The sequence below is a fragment of the Coregonus lavaretus genome (assembly GCF_964263955.1).
Source record: "Coregonus lavaretus genome assembly, chromosome: 7".
Lineage (NCBI taxonomy): Eukaryota > Metazoa > Chordata > Actinopteri > Salmoniformes > Salmonidae > Coregonus > Coregonus lavaretus.
Genome location: NC_139994.1, coordinates 15,499,486 through 15,513,827, shown reverse-complemented (window position 1 = coordinate 15,513,827; position 14,342 = coordinate 15,499,486). Strand labels below are relative to the sequence as shown.

General features: G+C 44.3%; 1 pseudogene across 1 annotated transcript; it reads right to left on the bottom strand.

Annotated features, from left to right (window-relative positions):
• Positions 1-988: 988 nt before the first annotated feature.
• Positions 989-11,460, bottom strand: LOC311131901 (RNA cytosine C(5)-methyltransferase NSUN2-like; annotated as a pseudogene). The gene is made up of 16 exons: positions 11,375-11,460; positions 10,270-10,357; positions 9,942-10,013; positions 9,543-9,837; positions 8,769-8,840; positions 8,603-8,733; positions 8,432-8,505; positions 8,040-8,175; positions 7,642-7,738; positions 7,290-7,453; positions 6,237-6,328; positions 2,526-2,661; positions 1,659-1,739; positions 1,397-1,535; positions 1,243-1,282; positions 989-1,145 (listed from the first exon to the last, which is right to left on the bottom strand). The product of its transcript is annotated as an RNA cytosine C(5)-methyltransferase NSUN2-like (transcript).
• Positions 11,461-14,342: the final 2,882 nt, after the last annotated feature.

Sequence of the window (14,342 nt, the reverse complement as noted above, 5' to 3'; positions counted from 1 at the left end):
CATGGCAGCAGAGATGGCTAATAAACAGGAAACATGGCTGATGGGGTGTGTGTGTATGGTTGTGTGATATGATGCAGTTTAAGTCACCATGGCAACCACATAAAGGCAGTTATTTGTGTATGAGTTTGAGAGATTGTTAGAGGCTCCTGAGTGGCGCAGTGGTCTAAGGCACTGCATCACAGTGCTAACTGTGCCACTAGAGATCCTGGTTCGAATCCAGGCTCTGTCGCAGCCGGCCGTGACCGGGAGACTCATGGGCGGCGCACAATTGGCCCAGCGTCGTCCAGGGTAGGGGAGGGAATGGCCGGCAGGGATGTAGGTCAGTTGATAGAGCATGGCGTTTGCAACGCCAGGGTTGTGGGTTCGATTCCCACGGGGGGCCAGTATAAAAAGATATGTATTCACTAACTGTAAGTCGCTCTGGATAATAGCGTCTGCTAAATGACTAAAATGTAAATGTAATGTAGATTGTGCATGTTCATGTGTGTGCGTGGGAAGCAGAGTTAGATTCCATTTCAATGCACTTCAGAGACTGTATATGAATTGAATATCTTTAATCAATTCCATATTTCATCTTCCTTACAATGATAGGAAATGAAATAGCCATTGCGATAAACCTTCAAACATGCACAATAAGAAAAAAACGACATTTTCTCTCTGTTTTGCCAGTGGAGTTCCCTGTTAAAATAGAATAATCAGCAGTAGAAAATAAAATAAGTCACTAAATCGTCGACCCCTGGAGCGCACCAAGTCTGGGGGAGCATGGAAGAGCAAGGAATTTACTTTCACATCATTGCAGACAAAGAGGAGACAAGGAGAGGAAAACTTGTAAGACTAATGAGATACACATTTCTTTCTAGTCCTCCCCTCAAGTGCTGGTCAAAATCTCCCCTCCTCCCCTTTCAGGTGCTCCTCACCTCTATTTTCACCTCTTTTATGCTGCCATTTTTGTTCCCGTTCTCCGTCTCCTCCTCCTCTCTGTCCCCGTCTACTTCCCTGGGTCCTGGCCCTGTTTGTCCCGGAATACCTCGACCCCCAGCATGCAGAGGTAGTGGAACCTCTCGTTGTGGGATACAAAAGTTCTGATGGAGGTCTTGCCTCTCCAGCCACACAGCTCTATATGACACTGAGGACCATCAGGGTTACTGAGGAGACAGGGAGAGAGAGAAAGAGGGTGAATTCTCTGATAACAGTGAATAACACACACAGATGGACAGACAGACAAACAAAATGGACACTTACCTACCATCAGGCCGGTATTTTGGAACAATGCTGCCCATTCCTGTAGAAACACAGAGGAACACTGCATGAACACACACACAAACACCACCCTACAACCACACAGTACAGAACATAGACGGGTTTGAAGGAAAAATAGTAACACACACGACTGTACCTATCTTCTTGGCCTGTTGGTGAGCGTCATCCTCCAGTTTGTTGAGGCACGGGTTCTCCTGAGTCAGTAGAATCTTGATGTCCTCAACACTGATTGTGATCATCCTGGAGCGGATGTAAGGGAACAGAGTGTAGATTCCCTGGAGGAGGAGAGACGGAGGAGGAGAGAGGGAGAGAGGAATGAGTGTGTCCGCATGTGTACCGCCGTATGTGCGCACTTCCCATGTTTTCTAAAAGTCTTGAATATTAATATGTGTACCTATTTCCTGGGCTAGTCTGAAGTCACAGCCAAACTCCTCCCCGTCGCTGTTGCGAGACCACACCTTCACCCCTGTGTTGATCACCTGCAAAACACACAAAATAATGAAATCATCATTACAGTGCTTATGAGAATAACATCAGTTTCAGCAACATATTTACCAATTGCGCCTGGCACCTACTACTATACCCCATTCAAAGGCACTTAATATTTTGTCTTGCCCATTTACCCTCTGAATGGCACACATACACAATCCATGTCTCAATTGTTTCAAGGCTTAAAAATCATTCTTTAACCCATCTCCTCCCCTTCATCTATACTGATTTAAGCAGATTTAACAGATGTTATCAATAAGAGATCATAGCTTTCACTTGGATTCACCTGGTCAGTCTGTCATGGAAAGAGCAGGTGTTCTTAATGTTTTGTACACTCAGTGTATATGCATGTATCCATGTAAGCATGTATGTAGTTCTGGGAACAGTCTGGTGATGGAGACTCAGCCTGTTACTACTGTTTAGCTGGAGGCTGATCTGAACCTGGGTCAGGTCTAAACATCACAACAACATCAGAGAAATGAGGGGGGGGGGGGGGGGGACACATAGAAAGAGAGGGGGAGAGAGACAGAGGAATAGGGGGAGGGAGTGGTTATCTGACTGCTTGGAGGCACACACACAGACACCTGTGCAGGTGCTGAGAGTGTACTAGGGGGAGTTGGGATGAGAAGGGTCCCATCTGTTAACTAGACTCCCCCTTGATGGGCTGGCAGTGACATACACACAGCTGTTTGGCAGGGCGCTGCTTTGTTCCTTAGATACCATACAGGTGTCTCACACACAAACGCACACCTCACTAGACACACATACACCCCTACATTAATGCGTTCACTGTTGTTGAGCATGACGTTGCGTAGCTCCTTGGAGACCATGTACAGGTGTCTCTTCTTACCCTCGTGGGTTCTGGTCAGAACGTTTATCTTAGGGTTAGTCTGGAGACAGGTCATTGAAGGACTGGAGACAGGTCATAGAAGGACCTGCAAAACACACATTCATGGAATAGATGAAGAATCAGTGATCAATCAAAACATGTACACTGAACAAAAATTTAAAATGCAACATGTAAAGTGTTGGTCCCAAGTTTCATGAGTTGAAATAAAAGACCCCAGACAATTTCCTTATGCAAAAAAAGCTTATTTCGCTCAAATTTTGTGCACAAATTTGTTTACATCCCTGTTAGTGAGCATCTCTCCTTTGCTAATAAAATCCACCCCGACAGGTGTGGCATATCAAGAAGCTAATTAAACAGCATGATCATTACACAGGTGCACCTTGTGCTGGGGACAATAAAAAGGCCACTCTAAAATGTGCAGTTGTGTCACTAAACAATGCCACAAATGTCTCAAGTTGAGGGAGTGTGCAATTGGCATGCTGACAGCAGGAATGACCACCAGAGCTGTTGCCAGTGAATTGAATGTTCATTTCTCTACCATAAACTGCCTCCAACGTCATTTTAGAGAATTTTCCAGGACGTCCAACTGCCCTCACAACCGCAGACCACGTGTAACCATGCCAGCCCAGGACCTCCACATCCTGCTTCTTCACCTGCGGGATCGTCTGAGACCAGCCACCCGGACAGCTGATGAAACTGTGGGTTTGCACAACTGAAGAATTTCTGCACAAACCGTCTCAGGGAAGTTAATCTGCGTGCTCGTCATCCTCACCAGGGTCTTGACCTGTCTGCAGTTCGGCATCGTAACCGACGTCAGTGGGCAAATGCTCACGTTCGTTGGCCAATGGCATGCTGGAGAAGTGTGCTCTTCACGGAGGAATCCCGGTTTCAACTGTACCGGGCAGATGGCAGACAGTGTGTATGGCGTCGTGTGGGTGAGTGGTTTGCTAATGCCAACATTGTTAACAAAGTGCCCCATGGTGGCGGTGGGGTTATGGTATGGGCAGGCATAAGCTACGGACAACGGACACAATTGCATTTCATTGATGGCAATTTAAATGCACAGAGATACTGTGTCAAGATCCTGAGGCCCATTGTCATGCCATTCATCCGCCGCCATCACCTCATGTTTCAGAATGATAATGCACGACCCCATGTCGCAAGGATCTGTACACAATTCCTAGAAGCTGAAAATATCCCAGTTCTTCCATGGCCTGCATACTCACCAGACATGTCACCCACTGAGCATGTTTGGGATGTTCTGGATCGACAGCATGTTCCAGTTTCCGCCAATATCCAGCAACTTCGCACAGACATTGAAGAGGAGTGGGACAACATTCCACAGGACACAATCAGCCTGATCAACTCTATGCGAAGGAGATGTTGCGCTGTATGAGGCAAATGATGGTCACACCAGATACTGACTGCTTTTCTGATACCTTTAAAAAAAATAAGTAGGGGTGTGTATCTGTGACCAACAGATTCATATCTGCATTGCCAGTCATGTGAAATTCATAGATCAGAGCCTAATCAATTTATTTCAATTGACTGATTTTATTTTACATTTCACCTTTATTTAACCAGGTAAGCCAGTTGAGAACAAGTTCTCATTTACAACTGTGACCTGGCCATGATAAAGCAAAGCAGTGCAATAAAAACAACAACACAGAGTTACATATGGAATAAACAAAAACGTACAGTCAATAACACAATAGACAATCTATTTACAGTGTGTGCAAATGTAGTAAGTTATTGAGGTAAGGCAATAAATAGGCCATAGTGCAAAATAATTACAATTTAGTATTAACACTGGAGTGATAGATGTGCAGAAGATGATGTGCAAATAGAGATACTGGGGTGCATATGAGCAAAATAAATAACAATGTAAATAACAATATGGGGATGAGGTAGTTGGGTGGGCAAATTACAGATGGGCTGTGTACAGGTACAGTGATCGGTAAGCTGCTCTGACAACTGATGCTTAAAGTTAATGAGGGAGATAAGTGTCTCCAGCTTCAGAGATTTTTGTCGTTCGTTCCAGTCATTTGCAGCAGAGAATTGGAAGGAATGGCGGCAAAAGGAGGTGTTGGCTTTGGGGATGACCAGTGAGATATACCTGCTGGAGCGCATACTACGGGTGGGTGTTGCTATGGTGACCAATGAGCTAAGATAAGGCGGGGATTTGCCTAGAAGTGATTTATAGATGACCTGGAGCCAGTGGGTTTGGCGACAAATATGTAGTGAGGGCCAGCCAACGAGAGCGTACAGGTCACAATGGTGGGTAGTATATGGGGCTTTGGTGACAAAACGGATGGCACTGTGATAGACTACATCCAATTTGCTGAGTAGAGTGTTGGAAGCTATTTTGTAAATGACATCGCCGAAATCAAGGATCGGTAGGATAGTCAGTTTTACGAGGGCATGTTTAGCAGCATGAGTGAAGGAGGCTTTGTTGCGAAACAGGAAGCCGATTCTAGATTTAACTTTGGATTGGAGATGCTTAATGTGAGTCTGGAAGGAGAGTTTACAGTCTAACCAGACACCTAGATATTTGTAGTTGTCCACATATTCTAAGTCAGACCCGCCGAGAGTAGTGATTCTAGTCGGGCGGGCGGGTGCAAGCAGCGTTCAAATGAAGAGCATGCATTTAGTTTTACTAGCGTTTAAGAGCAGTTGGAGGCCACAGAAGTAGTGTTGTATGGCATTGAAGCTTGTTTGGAGGTTTGTTAACACAGTATCCAATGAAGGGCCAGATGTATACAAAATGGTGTCGTCTGCGTAGAGGTGGATCTGAGTCACCAGCAGCAAGAGCGACATCATTGATATACACAGAGAATAGAGTCGGCCCGAGAATTGAACCCTGTGGCACCCCCATAGAGACTGCCAGAGGTCCAGACAACAGGCCCTCCGATTTGACACATTGAACTCTATCTGAAAAGTAGTTGGTGAACCAGGCGAGGCAGTCAGTTGAGAAACCAAGGCTATTTAGTCTGCCAATAAGAATGCGGTGATTGACACAGTCAAAAGCCTTGGCCAGGTCGATGAAGACGGCTGCACAGTACTGTCTTTTATCAATCGCGGTTATTATATTGTTTAGGACCTTGAGCATGGCTGAGGTGCACCCATGACCAGCTCGGAAACCAGATTGCATTGCGGAGAAGGTACGGTGGGATTCGAAGTAGTCGGTGATCTGTTTGTTAACTTGGCCTTCAAATACTTTCGAAAGGCAGGGTAGGATGGATATAGGTCTGTAACAGTTTGGATCTAGAGTGTCACCCCCTTTGAAGAGGGGGATGACCGTGGCAGCTTTCCAATCTCTGGGGATCTCAGACGATACGAAAGAGAGGTTGAACAGGCTAGTAATAGGGGTTGCGACAATTTCGGCGGCTAATTTTAGAAAGAAAGGGTCCAAATTGTCTAGCCCAGCTGATTTGTAGATTTCCCTCTATGAACTGTAAAACTCTGAAAAATGGTTGAAATTGTTGCATTTATATTTTTGTTCCATGTACATTACCTTGTAAAGGTAATACTATCTACACTTGGTCAAAACAGTGTCCTGTCCATACAGGTAATGCTGATATCGAGCAGCTGCTTACATAGGCTGTACAATCCACCAGAGACCCAAAAAAACTTTCACTCTATCGGGGGGAAGACAGGGTCGTCTTCAGTGAGGAAGACAAAGGGTCTTCTTTAAAACCATGCCTCTTCATCTTTTTATTGGGAGGAGGCCTGGAGCACATAGACCAGAGTCAGAATACACACACACACACACACACACAAACACAGGGTTGGAAATTAAACACCCGCCAAATGTGGGTAGATTTTGTCACCAGCCACATTGGCGGGTGGTCACACAGAGCATACGGGAACTTTGTTTTATTTTTATCCAAAGCCCACATGTAGAAGTTGGTCGAATTGACAAGAAAGGCTTCTAAAGTGTGACTTTGTCCTCGTGTTTATTTGCCAATTACATCGTTTTGTTCACATACTAGGTTGTTTTTTAATATTATTTTGAGTTTGCGGAAACTGGTCTTCTGCTCGGAAGACATTTCAGTCAGAGATTTTTTTTCCATCACAGAGGAGTGCACAAATCACCACAGTAACAGCCCGTCCCTTAAAGTGGCAGCTGAACATTTGTCTCACCTAATGATTGAGCATGGATTACTCCCAAAAACATTTATTCATTAACTTTTTGTAATTTCTTATCATTAAAACACTCAAACTTTGTAATTGTTTTCCTAGATTTATTTGTGTGCTTCTACATGTCTACTTAGGAACACATAATGTACTCTTTGTAAAATATGCCAGCGTAGAGCCCTGAACTATAATAATAAATAAGCTTTATCACTCTGCATTTTGTGGCAGGGCAGGCACTTTGTTGATTGTTGATGTTCAGTTGTAAAACTGTTTATCGGTTTTTACTACTGTATCTAAATGATTTAACATACATTGGTTAAGACGCAGGTCACAAAAATGAAATAAAATTAAGCGATATACCCCATTACTTCTTACTAGTAATACTTTTCTTGTTTTAGAAAGTATCCTCATCTGTTTTTTTGTGCTTTTTGGAGTAATAATGGCAGGAAAAATATTTTGGCAGGTAAAAGAAATCTGAGTGGTTGGTAGATCTTATCTACATGCCACAGTGGCTGGTGGACCAAAAAGTTTATTTCCCACCCTGCACACACACACGTTGGGTTCCTTGGTCTGATCGCCTGCCTCTGGCTCTTTGGGCGAGTCCTCTCCTGCCTCCTTTACCTCCTCTCCATCCTCCAGGGGCGTCTCAAGGAGGGGGATCCCCACTGGAGAGTCCTCTGGCTGGGGCACTGAGCTGGATGTCTGCTCCTTCCTCAACTGGAGATGGAGAAAGACGGATCATAGTCAACTTTAAAAACGGGAACTTCTCTCTGGTATATGAGGTACCGGACGGTGATGCGTTCCATCTGAGATGTGCTTGTGTTAACAAGAAACCAAAGGTGTGTGGAGTGTGCGTGAAGTGTGCTTTTCTGTGTGTGTGTTCCCGTGCACGTACGCGTGTGTACCTTGGGGAATCTTCGGATCCAGGGCATGGGGGCTTTCTTGACCAGGACAGCTACAAAGAAGCCTCCAGTGTTCTGGTGATGGGGCAGGATCCTCATACTGAATACACACAGATACTGTATATAAATTATATACACACACAGAAATATGAGCCAAGAGCACCCTCTGCTGGTAGAAATCAAATCAACACAAACCAGCAACCCTTCACAGGGATTTGATAGTCTGTCTAGCTTTTATTAATAATCTCATTTTAGGATCAGATATGTCTGTCAGCAGCTGTGTGGAAAGGTGAATGTGTACAGGTAGCAAATAAATGTACATGATTGTCATGAAAGTTGACATCTTAGGCATATTCTAAAGAAATAAAGTGGGGCCTGTGTGTATACGCAGGTGTGTGTACCATCTCTCCAACTTCATATTGGCCAGTTTCTCTGTGTCTGTGAGAGGGAACACGGTGGGTCTGATCTGTGTGTGGTGTGGCGGTTGGCTGGCACCTCTGACCAGTCCTTATACCACTGACCCTCCTTAGTCATCAACTAAGAAAGAAAGAAAGAAAGAAAGAAAGAAAAGTATGTGTGAGAGGTAGTTGTGGATGGGGAGAAGGAGATGGGAGAGAGCGCAAAAGACTCAGATATAAAACGGTCTCAATCTGTCGTCAATAAACTGACAAGGTTGTGGAATATCATGAATATTGTAGTGGCTAGACTCTCATGCCTATCAAGTACCTCTTGTAGCTGCTAGCAGTGACTGTTAGGCATGAGGTGGAGCTCATGTGGTCCAATAGTTATATACCTTGCATTTGGTGACTCCAGGCATCCATTTTAACCCTGGGAGATCAGCGGATGCATCTTCTAATTCTAACGCACCTGGAGACAGACAAAGAAGGAGAAGAAGCAGTTATCACTGGTGTGTGTGTGTGTGAGAGAGACTCTGGATTCGTGTGTGCATGCGTGTGTGTGTTACCTTCACTCTTCTCCAGTAGTGTTGCTATGACCGCTTCGTCCTCGATAGGGTTCAGTGAACAGGTAGAGTAGACCCTCCTCCCTCCTACAGTTAGCTGCTCCACACCACACACTGCTATACGGATCTGGAGACACACACACACACGTTACTAGCTCTCTCGCCTCACCCATGGAGTTGCAGGTTGTTGCTGGTGGTCCATTTCTTCCACACAATGTTCTTCCTCATGGTGCCATCTCCACTGGAGATACACACATAATACTTGGCTTTAGGGAATTAAGAAAATAGGAACACACTTAAAAACAATGTTTGGGCAGAGACAAATCCAGGGAAGCTGACAAACCCCTAACTAAATATCAGCCTTCCCACACAGGCAATCCAACAGTGTGGTTTCAGACTGCTCAGCCGCCTCCCTCTTATCTCTCTACTCATCCCTCTGTCGCCCATCTCGATTCAATTCAAAGGGTTTTATTAAAATATAGGTTTACATTGCCAAAGCAAGTGAAATAGACAAAAGTTTGAACAAAAAAAGTTATAGAAATTAAAAGTAAATCTCTGTCTGTGTGTGTGAGTGATGGGGTCCAGGCCTTGGCATTATGGGCCCAGTCAGACTCAGCATTTGGCCTGGGAGAGTTACTTTACCCACAGTCTCATTCTTGTGGTCACACTTGGTTCCCCTACTAAAAACAAGCAGTAGCCTGTCCAGTGCAGCAACCAATCATAGAACACACACACAAAAAAAAAAAATCATAGGACAGACAGGGTAGAACCATGACGTTTATACAGCTCCACATATCTGACTGTCTAGATATCATGTCTAGTTCTGACGGTCAAACACCAAAACCCCAGATTTTATTTTTGTCTCTCTCCCCCCCGGCCTTTCTTTCTCCCCTACTTCTCCCTCTCTCACCTAAGCAGGTAACCAGGTTAACTCTTTGTTTACCTGCATGGGACGTCACAGAGGATGCGGTCGTAGAACAGTGTGTCCTTCTGTCCGTCCTCTGTGTCTATCTGTAGTCTGGGGATGCAGGAGGCATCGTGGTTCACCACCATGATATAGGGGCTGTTCAGTCTCTTAGCCTGAAACCCCACCTCTTTAAGGAATACCTGGGATAGGATAAAGTAATTCCTTCTACCCCCCCCCCCCCAGGGGAAGGGTACATCCATTGCCAGGGAAGGGTACATCCATATCAGAATGGAGCATCTCGATCAACAGGAGCAGCACACATGTCCATAATCTACCCACAGGAATACACACTGTTACACTATGGTGTTCCCAGGTTTAGGGGGGTCAGAAATGGGAGCAGGCCTTTGCCAGAGAGGCATCCAGTGTGTTGCTTACCTTGTGGTGGGGTTCAAGCTTCATCAGCAGAGGAGGGATCATACTTACAGCCTCCTGTCTGCTGAGTTTACCCTGTAGAGACCAAGGTAGACAGAAACGCCACAGTACATAAGGAAGCCATACAGCTAAGAAACCATCAAGATCCTATTCAATTACTATTCGAATTCCTAATTCTATGCAAGAAACCAACTAGCAGCTCATCTATTGTCAGGTTTAGTTGCTATGACATGATGAACATTAGGGCTGGTTTCCCAGACACAGGTTAAGCCTAGTCCTGGACTAAGGAGCTAAGGAGATAGTCGGTGGGGAAATTGACAGTCTCGCTGACCAGGAACTGATGGAACTTCTCCAGGAGAGGAGACTTCCTCAGGATCTTCCTGCTCATGTTGGTGTGCCACACTAGCTCATCTGGGTACCTACACACACGCACACAAAAAGGGTCATCAGCTGTAATGCCACGTTCACTTGCTAGTCGGAACTAGGAAACTCTGAAATGTCTGACTTGCTAACTGGTTGTAGTTATACACGTACCGGGTTCAACCAGTTAGCAAGTCGGAAATGTTTGAGTTTCCTAGTAGCCCGTGAACGTGGCATTCGTATCTGTGTCCGTGCATGCGCTCGTACCAGCTCAGAGGCTGAGAAGCATCTATTTTCTGCCCGTCGATCACAACCTCCTGGATCTCCTTGAAGTAATTGTTCTTAAGACAGTGTAGCTCAGTTGGTAGAGCATGGCGGTTGCAACGCCAGGATTGTGGGTTCGATTCCCACGGGGGACTAGTATGTGTGTGTGTGTGTACACGTTACCAGGGAAGGTACATGTATGAAAAATGTATACACTCACTACTGTAAGTCGCTCTGGATAAGAGCGTCTGCTAAATGACTAAAATGTAAAATGACAGTGGAGGATCTCCTTGGCATGGCTACAGATGGACAACACAATGGACATTACTTTCAATGCATTTAGAGGTTTAATAGAGGATGTTTTGGACAACAGTCTTAATCATTGTGGATCCTGATGTAGAGCAAGAGTAGCCTAGACCTGTGTCTGCTGTCTCGCTAACCCCCCTATTGTCTTTATCAGGCCAAATTATCATGAACACTAACAGATCTGGGAACAGGCTGTGGATGGAGGTAAGAGAAGAGGTGAGTTTTCTGACATTGACATGCCAATGAATTATCATAGCAGTTGGCAAGACAGCACAAAGACATCTGGGACCAAAATACAATAGCTAGTTAGTTAAGCATGTCAACAATGCATGATAAGCAATGAGTTGTGCAATAGTAATCAAATGAAAGTTGCTGGCTAGCTTGGGAGAAAATAAATCTCTCTTTGACTTGGCATAACGTTACAGTAATTTGAAGCTAGCTAACTAGATACAGTAATGTTCTGCTAAAGTTAACCGGCTACCGTTAGCTATGATGAGCTATCAAACCTTACAGCATTGTCCCTGCTATCCCTTCCGCCAGGCTTGCTATTATTTTGATGCTCCTTATTTCTCTGTCGACTTCTCTTCCCCATGTCGGAAACACACACCACTCTGGATATGAACCGGCGAAGCAGAGTTTTGGTGTAGCCAAAACCTAGTTTACTAACAGCGTGATTAAAAGCCAGGGTTGTGGGTAAAATCTGCGTTGTCCTCTGTAGCTCAGCTGGTAGAGCACGGCGCTTGTAACGCCAAGGTAGTGGGTTCGATCCCCGGGACCACCCATACACAAAAAAAAATGTATGCACGCATGACTGTAAGTCGCTTTGGATAAAAGCGTCTGCTAAATGGCATATTATTATTATTATTATAAAATAATGTTGCACTCACGTGCTGTTTCTGTCGCGCACACAGTACTCGGTCGTCACTAGTTAACCCAGCCACAAAGTCATAAACCCCGCCCATTTATACAATTTATCTTCTTAAAATCTGATTCTACACCTAACGCTTTGAACACACCGACTGTGTTTTGCGCAAAATAGTATGCAACATCATCTAGATATGTGTGCAACAAAAGTTCAACACTCACCTTCTGCTACCATTTCTGTCAACCCGTTTACGCATATAGTTTAACGCATACGTTCGATAAATCCAACGTATGCACCACACAGAACGAACTGCATCTGCAACGCAATGCTGCAAGGCAAACGCAGCGTTCCATTGGAAATTAAGGTACTTCTGGTGTACCAAAACGCAAAAACACAGTCGGTGTGTTCAAAGCGTAACCATAAATTAAGACCAAAAAGCACATTTCTGTTTGCATGATCTGTTGTTGTAGTGGCTATGTTATTTTGTGGAAGCCACACTGCTCGCGAACCCATTTGAGACAGGACCCCAGTTTATCAGCCAGCAGTTTATGTGTGACCATGTATTCGCCAGAGAAATAAAAGAAAATGTCAGTGCAATATTTTAGCCAACTGTATAAAGCACACTCAAATGTGTTTTCTTTTTTGGAGACAGACAGACAGTGACAAATTATATGTGAAAATTGCTTGATGTCCATGTCCCCAACCATTTGTGTTTTTTTTTGTGTGCACTGACACCCCTTCCTCCAAAGAATGTCCGATAGTGGCATTTTCTTCGCCGGTCAAGGAAACGATAATATCTGAGCAAGAGATACGAATTTAGGACAAAACTCCTGCTTTTGCCAAAATGTCTAATTGAATTAATCTAAAAGTACTGTAATTTCATATTTTCACCAGAATGTAGTCCCCTGTAGCTCAGTTGGTAGAGCATGGCGCTTGCAACGCCAGGGTTGTGGGTTCGTTTCCCACGGGGGGGGATGAAAATGTATGCACTCACTAACTGTAAGTCGCTCTGGATAAGAGCGTCTGCTAAATGACTAAAATGTTTAAATGTTTCTCCTGAACACACCCCAAAGTAGGGGTCTATAGAATGTGGGAATTCAATTAATATCGCCCGGGCGCCCAGGTAGGCGTGTTTGAAAGCGGGAAAGTTGATTGCATTCGTTTTGGAACGGGCTGCCTCCCGGGCGTGAGCTAGGTGCCCCGTTCAAAGCCCACAGAGAAAAAAACGCGTTATCTGCCTTCCCAATGAAAACGAGTATGAAAATTAAACCATTTTTTAATGGAAAATAGATGTTTTATGTTTCTGGACGGTACACAATGCTTCCTTATTGGCAACATGACTGTTCAGTTTGAGAAGGGCACTCCTGCCTCACCACTTTTGCACAGTCACGTCACAACCAATGGTCCGGTGCCCCGCGGCTCAGAATAATCGAATCCGCCCAATGATTTATATACAGTATGTACACCATTGGGTTTTTAAGTTGAATAACATTGTATCCAGAATACCCGCTCATATGCATTTTACCAGTAAGCCTATGGTCTCATGAGTCTTCCCAAGTGCCCCCAGTGGATAGGCCAAGTACCCCTAGGGGTCCTAGTAACCTGGTTGAGAACCACTGTTCTAGGTGACAGTGCAGTGCTGAATTCTCAATTGTAAATTCAAATAAAATCGGTAATAATAATGCATGTCATTGCCTAAATGATGTGCCAACATTGTAACTGAAATGCAGTGCATTCTCAGCCATGAGAAACATCCACATTAGACAACTGGTGGTTCTTCTAGATCTCTCATCTATCAATGTTTTATTTGTGGAGGGAAATCTACTCCGTTTGCATTGTTCATCCTGGCCTTTGTGTTCTGCATCTATAATGGCTATATGCAGGTCAGATACCCAAGCCACTGGGTTACTAGCCCCTGCTTCATCACAGGTAAGAGACATGGGTGACATACTGCATACGTCAGGGTTCCCCAACTGGCGGCCCATGGGCCGAATTTGGCCCGCGAGTGATTTTATTTGGCCCCGATGTCTTCTGAGAAAAATGAATAAATAATGTTGGAATTGAAAGACTGTAAAAACACCAGCAAATCAGCTCCAAGTGAGTTTAATTTTGGAAATCTGTTCCAAAGTATTTCCACGCATAATAGAGAAATATACACTGTGTCCAAAATAATAGGAATATTTCCATGACATAGACTAACTAGGTGAATCCAGGTGAAAGCTATGATGCCTTATTCAGTATGTTTACATGCACACTAATAATTTGATATTAAACAGATTATGGCAGTAGGCAGATTATGTAGTAGTCATGTAAACACCTTACTCTGTTTATTTTAATCGGTGTAAGGTCAAAATCGAAGTAAGCATACATCGATTAAAACAACTGGTTTTCTGAGCAATCTTTCTAATGATTAGGACATGTTAACACCTTAATCGGCGTTCCAGTGGTGTATTTGTATGTGCTAGCACCAGCCGAATGTGTATTCGGAACAACTGAATGTATGCGTTTTAGAAGTAGTTTTCACATACAAACTTTATATGTCCGAAATCAGAATAAAATATGCTCGCTGTGGTAGAACATTTATTTTATTATATCAGAGTGCCATCAGG